At 49.8% G+C, this 16,662-nt stretch overlaps 1 pseudogene; it reads right to left on the minus strand.

Moving 5' to 3' along the window:
* Positions 1-247: 247 nt before the first annotated feature.
* Positions 248-5,189, minus strand: LOC136551207 (putative receptor-like protein kinase At3g47110; annotated as a pseudogene).
* Between the last annotated feature and the right edge of the window lie 11,473 nt (positions 5,190-16,662).

Genomic DNA, 16,662 nt, shown 5'->3' on the forward strand with positions numbered 1-16,662 from the left:
AGATCCCCAGATCTTACCTGACATCATCTCCAACAACTGTCTCATGTGCCTCGGGTTGTGGACAGAGCGCACCTGTCCAGCCATGTTGATGTACACCAAGGTCTTCCAAAAGCCCTAGTGCCTCGGGTGAATCCAGTGCTCAGTCATGTACCCCACCTCTACTTGAGTGTAGAAATGATGCAGGAGAGGCAACATACATAGGTGGTAGAAGTTGTTACCATTGTACGTGGGTGCATAATTCCATGGTCCAACACTTGGCGTCCTATTAGCCCTAGTCGTTGTCGTTGCCACCACTGCCCCGTCATCATCGGAGCTATCGGAGTCCTCTCCGTCAGGGTCGCTAGCTCCCTGCTGGCCTCCTTGCTATGCCTGACCACATGAGGGAGGAGTAAGAGATAAAAGCCTAAAAGTCGTGTAGTTCTAACTAGGCTGATCATCCTACAATCAACTAGGCTCCGATAACAATTTGCCGCACCCAGTTTTACAATGTAAAATCAAGTACCAATATATATATGTGGACCTAGGAAGTCCAAACACATATATATTTCAAATTATAGAATATCAGACTAAACGTATTTACTATTACAATAGTTTAAATCATTACATTAACCACACATGGGCACTATCATCACATCACCAATCCACATCTTCACCATGGTTCTATATCTTGCTCAACCTAGTGTACCACCTAAGGTTGTCACTCAATTATCAAAACCAATCTGGGACTTCCACACGGGCCTTGTGTCCCTCTCCAAAGCCTAGGAGGGCCACCATCATTGAGCCCACATTAGTGGGTTAGGGCATTAGGCAAGCTGGAGGCATCGGAGGAGGGGAAGAAAAAGGGGATTGTAGGCAATACCGAAATACAATTGACTATATGTGGGCTCAACATCATCAAATATGTATAAAGTGGTATGGTTTGATTATACAGCAAAATGTAATAACAAGTCAGACAAATAGTGTAATGGCATCGTGACATTTATACTAGCATGATTCCAACTAACCCATTATCTTTTGGGATCACCAACATCTTAACCAATGATGATGCCTATCAGCCTATGATAAAAGACAACACAGCAAAATTGATAAAAAATCATGTACAACACATCCCCAAAATAATCAAATATGTATACTTGTTTACATAACAGGAGGGGGTTGCTCCCTGGGTAGATATATTAATAGAAGGAGATATTACTACCGAAAAAAGATAAGCAAATATATTATAGACTCCAACAATACATTTAGAGAAACATGATAGTATAAGGTAGTGGTGATTAATAGTATGAACTAACACCATTTTATTATTGAGTAAAAATATATTTATCTCTGATAGCATGCATCTTTGTAGCAGCATCGTTCATTGACAATCGCTCCGTGGGCAATTGCTTTGAACAAAGGACACCAAGCTGAATGACGGCCGACAAACATTCCCTGGTTCTTGTTATGTGTCTTGTATCATTGCTATTGTTTACTCCATCATGCAGCCAGATGTTGGAATCTGCTATCTCCATTATCTTGTCAGGAAGAGCTGCCTCGGCATAATAATGCAAGCTTATCCCATCTCTAAACATATCATCTGTCGGGCTCTTCCCTGTGAACATCTCGATCAAAGTGATGCCAAGACTAAACACATCTCCAGAAGTTGACACCGCAAGCCCTTCTCCATATTCTGTAGTGGAATGAAATATGAGGATACATAGGTATATATATGTATAAAACTCAACGACTACTTGATGTGCATCTTACTATTAGCAATTGGATAATCCTATTGGAGCCTCCACATTAGTGCTCACAAGACAATAAGCCATAACTAAAAGTAAATCTGAGATGTTCTCACAAAAATAAAAGGCATTAGTCATCAATTCAGTATACTATAGTTACCAGTGGTGATAATATGCATTTGGTATATTGTGCTTTCTAAAAAATTACACACCTCGGCCATTATAAAAACATTCTTAAATGGCCTTTCCTATCTTGTATATTTAAATTACCAACATATGACATTGTGAAAACTAACTTAAAATAACCCACCTGTGTTGTTATTATAAACATTTTAAACTAATTCTGAGTCAAAATCTAATAGCATACATCGTCTGTTAAAAAAAACTATTTTACAAGTAACCATATATATTTTCCAAGTTATCCACTTATGGTATAAATGCATGATGTGTGTCGCAGACGATGGGTACATGTTTGAGGGAAGCATTGAATGGCAGTTTCTATATCCAACACATAGCGGAAGCTAAGATTCAAACTAAAGGCAAGCATATGAGCAAATGGGAAAGAGCAAAGATAAGCAATTTTGTTGAGCTCTAACCCAATTATCCATGAATTTCTGACTTATTTTTTAACAATTACTAACCCATGCAACAACACATATTGATTAGCTAATAGGGATAGATGCTATTATTTGAAGCATGAAATAAAATAACTTTAGTTACCTGGAGCAACATATCCAATGGAACCTCTTATTCCTATGGTGCTACTGGAATTCACAGGATGTTTGCTTGTTGCTTCATCTAGAATTCTAGCAATGCCAAAATCTCCAACTCGAGCTCTCATGTCCTGATTGAGAAGAATGTTACTTGGCTTGAGATCACAATGGATGATCAATGGCTGGCAACCGTTGTGAAGATAGTCCAAAGCATCCACAATGTCCACAGCGATATCCAACCTCTGTGACAGACTGAGCGCTCCTTGTCTATTTTGGCCTTCTAAATTTGAGTGGATCCATCTATCTAAGCTGCCATTAGCCATGAACTCAAAGACTAGTGCTCTGAAGTCTTGACCCTGGTGGTTGATGCTAGAACAACATGTAATGATCTTTAGAAGGCATCGGTGCCTCACTCTTCTTAGTGCCTCACATTCAGCCTGGAAGCTTTTGTAGGATCCTGATTGCTGGACATTAAACACCTTTACGGCGACGGCAATGGCTTGATTTTCTAGTGTGCCCTTGTATACTGTACCATATCTTCCCTTTCCAAGCACATTTGCTTCTGAAAATCCATTTGTTCCTTTCAGTATATCATTGTACGGAACTATTGGAAGCCCTACCTCTGCAAATTGTGGTGGCAGATCTTTCTTCGGTGCTGTCTTGGACTTTCTGTAGTGAAATCCAGCCCAAACCAGAAAAAATAAGATGAGACTTCCTATTGTTGGGATTGTTATTAGAAGAAACTTGGGTATGCCTTTGCTATTCTTTCTTGCATGAAAGCTCGAGCATTTTGGCAGATGGAGCTGTGGTATCCCCCGCACAATGCATTGTTACCAACAATTGATAGTCCAGTCAAATTTTTGAAAACTCCTCCTTTTGGTACTTCACCTTGCAAACTGTTGTAGGACAGATCTAGACGAAGCAGCGATGTTGAATTACCTAAAAGCTCTGGGATTGTTCCGGATAAATTGTTGTGGCCAAGATACAACTCCTGTAGGTTGGTAAGGGTAGCCAGGTTGCCAGGGATGCTTCCATCTAGTTTGTTGTCCGTCAAATTAAGTACAGTCAAGCCTGCCATGTTCTTGAACGTAGCAGGTATATTTCCCTGGAACGAGTTGCCATCCATTGAGAGGATTTCCATGACCCTGCAGTTGCCAATAGTATCAGGTATCTCACCTGATAGTTTGTTTCCTGATAGGAAGAGCTGTTCAAGATGTACCAAACTACCAACTTCTAACGGAAGTGGTCCCTCCAGCATGTTGTTGGACAGAGCCAGAAACATTGTGATCGATGGCAGCTCCATAATCTCATTAGGAATCAATCCAGTAAGGTTGTTATTTTGCAGAGCTAAGCCTAAAAGTTTGCTCAAGTTTCCAATGGTTGGTGGAATTGGCCCCTCCAAGCTGTTGCCGCCTGCATAAAGCTGAAGTAGACTAGACAGGTTCCCGATGGAGGATGGTAGATGTCTTGAGAGGTAGTTTGAATTGAGGCCTAGCACCTTCAATTGTGTAAGCTTCCCAATGCTTTCAGGAATGACCCCAGTGAGTAAGTTTTTGCCAAAATCAAGCACCTCAAGTCCTGCCAAATTTCCAATATCTGATGGGATGACACCGGATACGTTGTTGTTGGCAATCTGCAACCACTGGAGATTAATAGACAGATTAACCAACGGACCTGGCAGCTTCCCTACAAACCTGTTCCATCCAAAGCCCAGTCCCTGTAATCTGCTACAATTCACCAAAGAACCAATAAATTGCCACTCTTCCTCGTTGTTTGCCTCTAACATGTTATCAGACAGAGCAAACTTTTGAAGTTGTTGCAACCTGCCCAATTCAGCAGGAACAACTCCAGTAAAATTATTAAATCCCAAGTCAAGAAGCTGGAGCCTGGAGAGATTGGTTAGCGACAGCGGAAGAGCTCCAGTAAATCGGTTTCCTCCAATCAAAAGTTTTTCGATGCTCGGAATGCTTTTCACCAGGTCAGTTGGTAGATGGCCATGCAGCTTGTTATTTGCCACAAAAAAGTAATAAACAGATGACAGGTTGAATAGGGAAGGAGGGAGCACACCAGAGAGATTATTAAGGGAGAGTTGAAGCCACTTGAGATATGGATTGTTGCCGATGCCTGCAAGGATTGATCTCTCAAGATAGTTGATTGCCAAGGACAACGCGGCCAACCGGGAAAGATTGCCAAGAGACGACGGGATGGTTCCGGTAATGCTGTTGTTGTCCAGCGCTAGAACCGAGCGATGGCATGCTGCCAATCTCGGCTGGTATGCTTCCCTGCAGGCCTTTGTTGTCTTGGATGAAAATCTCACGGAGGCTGATGCAGCGGCTGATGTTACTCGGGATGACACCAGTGAGCGTGTTTTGAACCAGGTGAAGGCCTCGGAGCCGCCGGAGGGAGCCGATGCTGGCTGGGATCTCACCCTGAAGGCTGTTGTAGCTCAGGTCGAGTAAGCGCAGGAAGGTGAGGTTGCCGATGGCAGGGGAGATGGTGCCGGCGAGCCCCTGGGAACTGAGGTTCAGGCCTACCACCCTCCACCGGTGCCTCCTGCCGCAGGTGACGCCCTCCCAGCTGCAGTAGCTGGTGCTCTTGTTCCACGAGTCCAGCACGCCAGAGTGGCCGGACATCATTGCCTTGAAAGCGAGAAGAGCTCCTTCGTCACCATTATGGTTTGGCAAGGAAGCGGTAGCGGTTGCACTTGCACAGTTGGTTGCTATGGCGGAGAGCAGCAAAAGCAGCTGGAGGAACATCATAGCTAGGCTGCTAGGTGCGGAGGGATTTGAGCCAGTACAGAGAATGGTCTCCTTGCCTCTGGTAGCTAGTAGCATTGTGCGCTCAGGAAGTCAAGGGTTTCATAAATAGCATGCAGAGTGCGTCAACACTTCACAACTTGGGCAGGGCCTTGTTTAGATTGCAAATTTTTGCGATCTGGACACTGTAGCACGTTTTGTTTGTATTTGACAAACTTTGTCTGATCATAGACTAACTAGGCTCAAAAGATTCGTCTCGTGATTTACAACCAAACTGTGTAATTAGTTTTTTTTAACCTACATTTAATGCTCCATGCATGCGTCTAAAAATTGATGTGATAGAGAAAGTGAAAAAACTTGGAATTTAGAGGTGATCTAAACAAGGCCCAGCTGTGCTTGTGCTCTATGCACGCGCGTATCATTATTCCATCAAGTAGCAAGTCCAGTCAAAAAGGTAGTATTGATTAGTCAAATTCTGTTTATGGGTCATTCGCCAAGTCCATTTCTCCACTAAATGAGTTGGTTAGCGGAACCTTTCCTCCATCAGATATACTAGAAAAATGTCAGCGTTGCTACGGGACATATAGTTTATAGTCCAATCATCCAGACGTCATTGTGTGGTGAAAATGGTTCTTTGTACTATAGGTCATAGGATGGATTCATTTTTGTTTTTTTATCTAAAATGATATACATGGTTTCCTGGACAAAAATAACCAATTTTTGTAAATTTTCTGCCAAAGTTTTTTATTGCCGATAAATATCTGATATATCCTATATTTCTATTTATCGGTGACCACCGAGATTTTAAAAATACCCGTAGAGAAACCCCTGGTAGCGGGTGCTCTAGTTCCACGAGTCCAGTCCAGCACGGCGGAGAGGCAGGGGATCTTGGCCTTGAAATCGAGAAGAGTTACCTCGCGGCCCGTGGACGAAGATGAGGAAGCAGTTGCACGGTTAGTTGTGGTGGTGGAGAGCACTAACAGGAACAGCTGGAGGAGGCGGCATCTGCTTGTGAAGAGCAGCATGGCTGCTAAAGTCTTTGAGCCACAGCAGAGATACCGGATTTACTGATCCAGCTGCAGTTTCATATGAAGGGAGTACCGAGATGGGTTCAGGTTTCTTCAGTCAAAAGCGATTGGTTACGGCCCTTGCATTGCATCATTACAGATGTGTTCAAGCCAATATTTCAGGACAGCTCTATATATCATTATCACAGACCGGGGAAATCAGCACTAACGGGTCTAAAACGGTGTTCTGGAACTGATGACCATTGTCTTGTTGGGTACTGGTGCGGAAACAGTCATATGTCGAAACAAAGGGAAAGTCTGCGAACTCTGAAGTTGATGCCTGTCGACGACCTCAAGATAGACCGACAGTCTTGGGTATGTAGGGGTGGGGGGGAAAATCATCATGTGCTGAGTGTTTGATGATTATTTTTACTAAGAAATATGTTAGGATTAATTAAAGTAGAATTAATATTTGCGTGACACTTTATTTTGGAGGCCGTATGAATGGCACATGTTTATAAAATTAATTCTGCAAGAGCCTATGACATATGGGCCCCTTTCACTAATATTAGAAAAAGGAAAATGATTTTATCTCCCCTCCCTAGCTTTCGGCCTGATGGCCCAGTCGCCAGCCCGCTCTTCCTCACCACAGGCCCCGCGCCTCTCTCTCGCTCTTGGGCTGCCTCGCTCCACTTGTTTCCTCTCGCGGCCTAGGAAAGCAAGCCGTAGCCAGTGCAGTCGCCCGCGCCCTTTCCCCTCTCGCCTGTCGCTGACAACCCGGGCCCACTTGTCAGCCGCGTTTCTTCCACCTCGCGCTCATGTCCGAGCCGGCCACGACTCCGGCCAGGAGTCCGCGTTCGCCCCGACTCCGCCCCGATGTGCGTGCACCGCAAGCCTCACCACCCTTGTAAGTAGCAATCGTGCCCGCGCCGCCTCCTCATAGAAGTCGCCAGCCAGCCGTACGACTCCGAGCTCTAGCAGAGCCATAGGAGATCCGCCGCCGAGGGTGATTCGCCGCTCCACCGCTCCACCGCCACCGCGACCGCATCTCCGAGCTCCACAAGAAGGTGAGTAACTTGTGGGTGTCTCTCATGCCCTCACACTTGCCTTCTGTGTTTGTATCCGCGTCACCGTTGATCTCCGGTGAACCCGATCCGCCATACCGAGCTCTAGCTCGTCCCCATGCCATCGTAGTCCCTTATGATCCCCTAGATGGATTCGTAGTGCCTTCCTCTTGTTTCCCGTCCTTTTCCCGTGCTGATAGTGGTCAGAGCCGTCGTATCGACGAGCACCGGCAAATTCTGGCCATGGCACCACTGTCCCTATCAACGTCGATGATAGCACACTCTCTCCCCCGCCCGATCCAATCCGCACCATCCAATCCTGATCCAACGGTCCAGATCTTAAGATACCCCTTCGTCTGTTGTTTTTGCAAAAAGGCCCTTACAATTATTTGGATCTTAACCCGCCGTCCCTGAACTTTTGTTAAAGAGCCCCTGCCTTTTCTTCAAATTGTATCCATAGTCCCTGGTTCGGTTTAAAATCAGATTTTAATTATTTTAAATTCGAAAATTAAGTTTTTTCTATTTACAAAACTGCCTCTACCTTTTGTAGGCTATAAAATCTTTGTTTTAACTCCGATTTGATCCATTCAACATGCGTTAGGTTCGTAATTCCATAATCTACATGTTCATATGTTAAGTATGTTTTCAACTTTTAAAATTCGAGATTAGATTTAATCTATTATTTTGCTAAAGGAAATCTTGTTTAATTCATAACTTCTTCATTTTAGCCCCGATTTTTGTGATCTTCGCGTCTGTGTGTTCGTAGTGAGAGGTAGATTCGTTTTACAAACTTTTCATCTTGATTTTATGCTAGTTGGTGTACTGTTCTAATCTATAGCTTTGTTTGCTATGCATGATTGCTTCTGGATGCTTGTATGTTGCTGTGATTATCGAGTATAGATGGTGAGCAATTCATGGGTGAACAAGAGTACTACTTTGTTGAGCAGGATTGTCGATGTTTCGTACAAGCACCGGCAAGTAAATTTATAGTAATGCGCGTTAGGCTCGGATGGTGCGCTAAAGGACATAAGATTTATACTGGTTCGAGCCGAATGTCCCTACGTCCAGTTTGTTGCTGCTCGTGTTATTAGCACCGAAAACGGTCCATAGTAGGGGTACAAACGATCGAGAGAGGGACTGGTCCCAAGTCTCTGATGGAAGGGTTGAAAGGAGGCCAAGAGCTTGATCGTAGCTTGACTGTGTGAGTGTTGTGTACTATGCCGTCAAAGATCGGCCCCTTTGATGGAGGAAGCGCATCCCCTTTTATAGATGAAGGGGCTGGCTTTACAAGGGTGAGGGCTTTAGGATGTGTACTCTACCTAGTCTTGTGGCTCACGTCTACCCGGCCTGGTTCTTCATTCTGATGAGTGCGAAGGAAGATAAGCACCTACAATACTGTCGATGCCTCTATAGAATGTTAGGTTGGTTACAGAATGCTGCCCTATGCAGGGTATGGGCTGTAGTACAGTGGTTTTGACTTATGAGCCTCCCCCCAGCCTTGCTCCGCACGCCTTCTGGTTCCTATGAGTCTTCGTCGGAGGGACGCGGGGTCGGGGTCCAGAGTAGCGCCGTGGCCAAGGTCTTCTGACTTGGTGGACCTGAGGGGTTGGGAAGCGGGCGCCGCTCCCTTGGGTCCATAGCGTGGTGATGGAATATCCGTCGTTCGTGGAGATAGCAAATCCTTTTCTGGAGCGTAGCGGTTGTCGTATATCTTTGTCGGGTTCCGTGTCCCAGAGCTGAAGGCGGCGCCTACAACTCGACAGGGAGAGGAGCACGCACCTGTAATACCTTTCGGGCTCTGCGGTGCCTGGAAGGGTCTAAAGCACCTGTCCCATCATTCCCTAGCAGTACTTTTCCTGCTAGGGCGTAGGGTATGGTCCTTGGAGCCATGGTTGACCCGAATGTCTTGTCTTGCCCTATACCCATCATCATGAGAGAACAGGGAGAAGTTGTCAGGTAAGATAAAACCAGTCTTTAGATATCGAGCAGGGCGAGGCTCGTTCCTGGCCATCGGGTGAAGCAGAGACCAGTCCTTATCTCTTGGGTGAGACCGAGCCCGCCCCTCCGGGGTCGGATGAGACCGAGCCCGCCCCTCCGGGGTCGGGCGAGGCAAAGTCTATCCCTCAGCCCTCGGGTGAAACCGAGCCCGCCCCAAAGGCGTCGGGCGAGACGGAGACTAGCCCTGAGCCCTCGGGCGAGGTAGAGCTATCTCAAAGGCGTCGGACGAGGCGGAGTCTATCCCTCAGCCCTCGGGCGAGACCGAGCCTGCCCCAAAGGCGTTGGGCGAGACGGAGACTAGCCCTGAGCCTCGGGCGAGGCAGAGCTATCTCAAAGGCATCGGGCGAGGCAGAACCAAACTCCTGTCATTCGAGCAAGGGACGTTACGGCGCCCTTATCCGTCTAGAAGTTTTTAATGCTCGGTGGTTATTGGTTCCACCTTCTGGGGTACCCCGGTATTAGGTCCCCGACAGTAGCCCCCGAGCCTCTAAGTGATTCAGATAGAACCGCCTAGAGGGTGCTTTTGATTTCATCGGAGTTACTTTGCTAGAGGGTGCGCACGAGCGCACCCTATGGGTGTAGCCCCCGAGCCCCCGGATGATTCGAGTAGGGTCGCCTAGGGGGTTGTATCGGACCCTTTGCGGGTAAGGCCGAAGGACTTAGTTTTTCATCAACTGGATATTTTTTCGAGGGGGTCGTGGTATCTCGTTCGCGGGGATCTCATTCAGGGCTGACCTAACTGGGGCTTGTCCGTGGATCGGGATCCCAGTAATACTTGCGCCCTTGATTTTGGATCGTTCACGGACCCGTCCTCAGTTGGGCCGGCCATCGAGCTTCTGGGCCCTAGGTGGGCCAAATAGAAAAAATATTTGTGACCTGCCTTCCCTAGGTGGGAAGAGAGTCTGGATTTGCCTGGGGAAGGCGAACTGTCCACCGTGATTTTCGGTGGGAAAGGATAGGGACTGCGGGCGCGTGTCCCGCGACGTGACGCAGCGGTGCGCATGGCAGGCCTGGAGATCGAGGCGGACGGTTGCCCTTCTCGCGTCCGTCGCCCCTATAAAACCACGGGGTTCGCCCCCAAGGTTCCGTATTTTGCCCCCTTGCCTTTGCGTCTGAAACATCCACCGCCAATCGCCCCAGCCTCCTGCGCCCGCACCGCCACTGTTGATTAGCTCGTGTCCGTGTTGCAGCCGCCGTCAAGCCTGCGCTCACCTTCTCTCCAATTGCTTTAATGGAGTTGTGGGGCAGATCTAGCATCACCTCTTGGCGTTTGGAGGGCCTCGTCCGCCGTGGCCTTCTCCGTCCATTATCCGCCGTCTAGGAGGGGTTGCTACCTGGCGATGAGGGTGAGCTGGAGCCGCCCGAAGGGTATGTCATATCTTTTGCCATCTTCCATGAGCGGGGATTTGTGGTACCCGCGCATAGATTCCTTCGAGAGCTGCTGGATTATTATGAGGTGGAGCTGCAGCATCTAACTCCCAATGGGGTTCAACATATGGCGGCGTTTGTTGCCCTATGTGAGGGTTTCCTAGGGATCGATCCCCATTTCGATCTATGGCGGTATTTCTTTACCATTAGTTTGTCGAAGAGGAAGGTTGGGGGAAAGGATGTGAGCGTGCCGATGGGATGTGCCAGCGTTCATCTGCGTCATACCCGGTCGAGGGGCTAGCCATTCATGCGTCTGGCGACCTCCAACAAGGGATGGCACTCACAGTGGTTTTATGTCAGGGATGATGTGAGTGCCACCCTGCCAAGGTACACCGGGCGCCTTATTGAAAAGGCTCCGGAGTCGTGGGCTTGGGGCGTCCAGTTCAAAGACAAGAAACACCTCTCCGACCTTCTTTCCGCCCTCCAAGCCCTGAAGGAACGGGGCGTAAAGGGGGCGGGGATTATCGGCGCCTATCATGCGAGGAGGGTGGCGCCGCTGATGGCGTGCATGCTTCCCCTACATCGGATGATGCCGAGGATGTCATTCAAGGGGATGGTGCTTGTTGACGAGGCGCTCCCTTTTTCGGAAGTGGCGCAGCGCATTAAGGAGGCGACGGAGCCAACGAAGGATTCCACAGGCAGCGTCCTCGACATTGTGTATCCGGTGCCCGGACATCCCCCAATGCGGCTGGAACCTGGGTTCTTCGAATTCGTAAGCCTTCTTCTCCTATGCTCTTTCTTTCTCCTGAATCTCCATTTTTTGATACTTGCTTTTGCGACGTTGGGACCAGCCGGGGGGCTAGTCTTCAAAGATAGTCCGGTTCTGCTGCCAAAGGACAAGGCTATGGCTGCGGCGAATCGACTCATGGCCGAGCGGGACAAGGAAGCAAGGGAGTAGATGAAGAAGGCAAAACGACTAAAACAGGAGGCACAGGATCGGGGAGAGGACGTGAGCAGTGATGATGACAACGCCGATGATGATGATGACGACGAGGTAGTCGTCGAAGTGGATTGGGGCATCCTAGAGGACGAGGACACGCTGACAAGTGCCCACCCGTCCATGCAGGGACCCTTCCCGTTCCATGCGGAGGAAAGTGAGTCGGTGAGGTCGATGGAGGCCGGAGAGTTCACCGCTTCGCACGGCGTGCCGGCCGAGGATCGGTGGATGGGGGAAGGTGGGCCTACCGCCGCCGACCCCGAGGTGATGGTGGAGGGGAGTGGCTCTGGTGCCACGCCCCATGAGACGATGGAGGGGAGTGGCTCTGGTGCCGCGCCCCACAAGGTGAGGGAGATGAGCCCCAATGCCTCGGAGCAGGGGGCAGGCTCGAAACGGTCCCGCACAGACGAGTCGGGGCAGGGATCTGGGGATCCGTCCCCAAAACGCTTCCACTGGCCGAGGGCGTCAGCATGAGCTGCTGATTCCCCTGTTTTCATCCTTTTTCCATTTCTATTCTGACCTAATGGCTATTACCTTTGTGTAGGTTCTTGCGGACAGGTCACCCCCTGGGGCTGGCACCCAAAAAGAGCCTCGCCATACAGGCGGGACGGATGGCACTGCCCGGTGTCGCCCATGTTTCGGGCAGGTGCGGTGCTAATGTTGGGGCCACATTGGCCAATCCGACGGCGCCTGTGGTGGCGCCCGCGCCCTCAGTGGTTGCCGAACAGGCGGCATCTTTCGTGGTGGGTGTGGTACAGCCGGCCGAGGGTTGGGTGACGCCGATGGAGGTGGTTGCGACCGCGCTAAGCCAAGCTCAGCCGAACGCCACCACGGTGGTGCTTAAGGGCGCAGTGCGGTCCGTGCCACCAGGGGCCTAGGTGGATCCGCCCGTGATGCTCAAAGCGGCCTAGATGTCGGAGGGTCCTCGAGCATGGCTGTGGTGCCGCATAGGGTCAGGAGGGATCCGCCCCTGGCCCTTTTGTCGGGAGGAAGCCGCTCCCCCGTGCGGGGGAGCCACCGCTCTAGTGGATGGCTGCCCAGGATCCGACGTCGGCTCTTTTCTTGCTCGATGATCATGCCGAGAGCATGGAGTGGGAGGGTCTTGACGTCGGGATCTCAACCATGCTCAATGCCTTGGACCAGGCCAGAGGAGCCCTGCGTGAAATCGTTGTTCCTACTACCCAGGTATTCGCTTGGTTTTCTTCTTTCTTCGCTTGTTTTTGTGTTTTCGTATTTCTGATGCCAGTCTTCTTCTTCTTCAGATTCTTGTTGCTCGTAGTCAGAATAAATCCCGATTCCTCCGTTAGCAGAAGGCGGAGTGGGATCACCTTTCCGAGGAGGCCTGGCTGCGAGCAGATATGGCCGCACAACTTGCTGCCGCCTAGGAGCGGGAGGCCCAGGCGCGTCAGGACATGGAGGAGGCCCATGGGATGTTTGAGGATTAGTCGGTGAGGTCAAAGCTGGATGAGGAGGAGATCGCCAGGCTCCAAATGGAGCAAGATGAGCTGCTATAGAGGAATGCCGTGGCTAATGAGAAGGCCGGTGAGGTCCTGAAGGAGCTGGAGATGGAGCGGGACCTCAGGCGAAAGGCCGAGAGTAGGGCCATGGCCCTTCAGCAGAAGGTGGATGAGGACGTCGAGGTGGTCCGCTCTCTTTGGGCAGATCTCGGTGACGTGGTGAGCCAAAAGTTGAGCGCCGAAAACGTCTCTGTCAAGCTGGAAAAGGAGCTTGCCCATGTACGAAGGACCCTTCAGACTGAGAGCGACGAGCACGATCTTATGCAAGCTGCGGTCAGGGTGGTCCTTGATGCCCTAAAGGTGGTGGAGCCAGTGGAGACCAGCCCGCTCGCGGCTCGTGCCGCAGGTATCACGGCTCGGGTGGGCCAGCTTGAGGAGAGTGCTTTTCACGCCGGGATCACCCAGGTCTTCACCGTCGCCCATGCTCATTACGAGAAGGAGATCAACCTGAAGGTGATGAGCAAAGGTTTCCCGTCTACCTATGAGGATGATGAGCTGGAGGCAATTGAGAAGATGGTTGCTCCCCTTGTGAAAAACCTGGCGGATAATCTGAAAGAAATGGTTCTCCCTTTGTGGGAGTAGTTAGTCGAATAATTTTGAGCACAACTTATATGTAATATGTGAACAAGTGTCGGTACTTTTGAGTCTGGAAGCAATTTTGTGATTTTGCTTCGTAATTTTGTTTTGTTTGATTTTTTGTGATCTTACCAATCTGTTCCCCCAAATCTTGCCGCTGGTCTTGATGCGAGGAGAGAATCTAATATAATGATTGTTTCGAAAAGAGGAAGGGAACCAATCTGTTCCCTCGAATCTTGTCGCTGGTCTTGATGCGAGGAGAGAATCTGATATAATGATTGTTTCAAAAAGAGGAAGGGAGGTAGCCGTACCTTTACCAGCCCCCGAGTGAGATCCAACCCCTTAGGGTTGCTGGGGTCAGGTGTTACTGGAGACCGGAGCGATGGTGTGCCCGTTGAGCTTGCCAATGGGGATGTTCAGATGGAATCTTGCTCCATGGTTTTGTGACAGGGTCGGCAAAGTCCTTGGATGGCGTTCCACCATTCCCCGCCCTGCCTTCCAATAGAATTCCCTAAAATGGGGACTCTATGGGCTCGGCAAAGGGGGCCTTTGAACCTCTGTCCCTGCATCGAGCGGCTTGAGCCCCTAAGCCCTCTTAGGGTCTGATAGGGGTCGGCCGTGTTTCGCGCGTTACCCTGTCCTCGATTTTTGTAATCGGAGGGGCTGAGTAGATGACACTTGCCTCGACGGCTCAAGTATCGCGCTCAATGAGCTCGCTAACAGGTACGTTCGTGTGGAATCCGGGTCCATCATTTGCTGATGGGGTCGGTAGAGCCCTCTGGTGGCACTCCACAACTTCTTAACCCGCCTCCCGGCAGATGCCCGAGCCGTTCAATAGGCTTAGGTGGCCCAATGGCCTCTCCTCGATGGAGATTCTGTGGGTTTGGCTCAGGGTTAGAATCGAACGAGAAAAGATTGAGACGTCCCTGTCCGCTTCTGAGCGGGGTCGGGCAGGGCCGCTGGGGCTCGTCTCAGTTATTTCTCCCTAGCTCTGTTCGGCACGAGGCGGCCTCGAGCCCTTTGTGGGCCGGCCTTCAAACCTCGGCCTGCTGCCACCTATATCGAATGAGGCGATAGCAGTTTCGTGACACGACACGAAGCGTTGAGATGCAATGTTTTGCATATGTAATGTTTGAATGTGTAATTTAATCGAAATAAAGGTGGGGTCAGTAACGTTACCTTGGTAGCATGAGTGACGGAAAAGCTCCTTCCAGATGTGTTCGTGCGGGGTTTGGGCCCTGATGTTTGCGACGAGATTGGAGTAACCTGCATAAGAATCGCTGTTCTTTGTTTTTTGTACCTCGGTGGCGGTCCGAGCTGTTTGATTGACTTGGGCAACCTGACAGCTTCTCCTTTGGGGGAGATTCTGTAGGCGGACCCTTCCGAACCCTTCATGGGAAGGTAGGTGTCGAAGCTAGAGACGCAGGAGGCGTTGAGTATGATTTTTCTAGTGAACAGAAACACCGTAGCTATCGGGGCATAGGGTCTGCTAGTTTGCCCAGTCTTACTCAAAGTTTTATGCCCGTATTTCGTGCCCCTAGTTTCAAGCGTATGGAGGGGTCGGGTGAGGAGGATATCTAGACTGGTAGACACCCTCGACAGCCCCCGAGTGATGTTCATGTCCCCACCGTCTGACGGGGTTGGAAGCTCGGTAATGAATTTTAACATGTAAAGTAAAAAGGCAGAGATGCTTATCTTTCTTTAGAAGTTCGTTCGTTGTTTTTGTCGTCAGATTGTTTCGTGATCCTGCATGGGGAGGCGAAGGGTCATCTGCCCATGTGGGCGCCTTAATTGCCGCGTCCGGAGCGGGTCAGTGGCGGGCCATACCCAGGCAGTGTCCAGTTTGACCGGGGGGGACGCCTCGTCAACCAGGGCGCGTCCCGTCAGTTCCGGCGCGTCCCCTCAGGTGTCTATCATCATTAATTCCATATTTAAGGAGGGGAAGGGAGAGGGTTTTTCATCCAACCTTTCGCATTTCCTTAGCTGTAGTGTCTCCTCTTTAAATAGGGAGGGGGAGGGGAGTTCTCATCCCACCTCTTCTTCTGCCTCTGAGCTGCTACCTCTCCTTCTTCTTCCTTTCCGCCGAATGCGTCCATGCGTCACGGCGGTTCCTGAGTGAGGAAGAGTAATGCCAGAGAGAGAGAGAGAAAACTCACAAATCTGCTCGTGAATCTAGAGCATGATGTCGAGCCGAAGGTCATCCAACGTAGATGAGATGGTGCGTGCCGCCCTTGCTGAGAGTCGCTGTTACTGAAGGAGAAGGAGCGCTGGTGGGCGCCATACGTTGTCGACTTCACTGTCATTTGCTATGTTCCTCCTTTGGCGGGAGGCGGTTCCTACCCTAATGCCATTGTTAGGGTTGTGGCTGGCGACGATGGCATAGTCCTCGGATGCCCTGGCGAAGGCGTCGCTGTCGGGGTTGTGGCTGACGACGATGGCGTAGTCCCTGGATGCCCCGGCGGAGGCGTTGTAGATGATGGTGCCTTCGAGGATCCCACAAAGCAGCGGGATGTCGCCGATGGAGAGTGTGGCGTGGTGGCCGTAGTAGACGAGCTGGCCCGTGTACACGCCCCAAGCGTCGCCGATGGAGAGCGTGGTGCGGCGACCATAGCAATACTTGTAGTAAAGCTAAGCAGAGACTGTAATTGAATAATTTTGTGGGGAACCCCCGAGTAAATAGTCCTCTGAATTTACAAGTATATTAGTCCTTTTTGTAATGAAATCACTTTGTAATTGGCAAATTTGTGCAAAAAATGAACAAATTTTCATCTTTTGCTTATGGCAAGCAATTTTTTATCTTTCTCTTTTTTGTAGAAACGGTTTTAGTGCCCTCCGACCCTTCTCACGGTCTAAGTCATAAGAAACTAGGAACATGGGTGAACTAATTCTGATTGAGCTAGTGAGCAAAGAGGTTGCAGTCACTGGGGCGTGGGTCTCCCGTAGTC

The sequence above is a fragment of the Miscanthus floridulus genome, chromosome 4 (assembly GCF_019320115.1).
Source record: "Miscanthus floridulus cultivar M001 chromosome 4, ASM1932011v1, whole genome shotgun sequence".
Classification (NCBI taxonomy): domain Eukaryota; kingdom Viridiplantae; phylum Streptophyta; class Magnoliopsida; order Poales; family Poaceae; genus Miscanthus; species Miscanthus floridulus.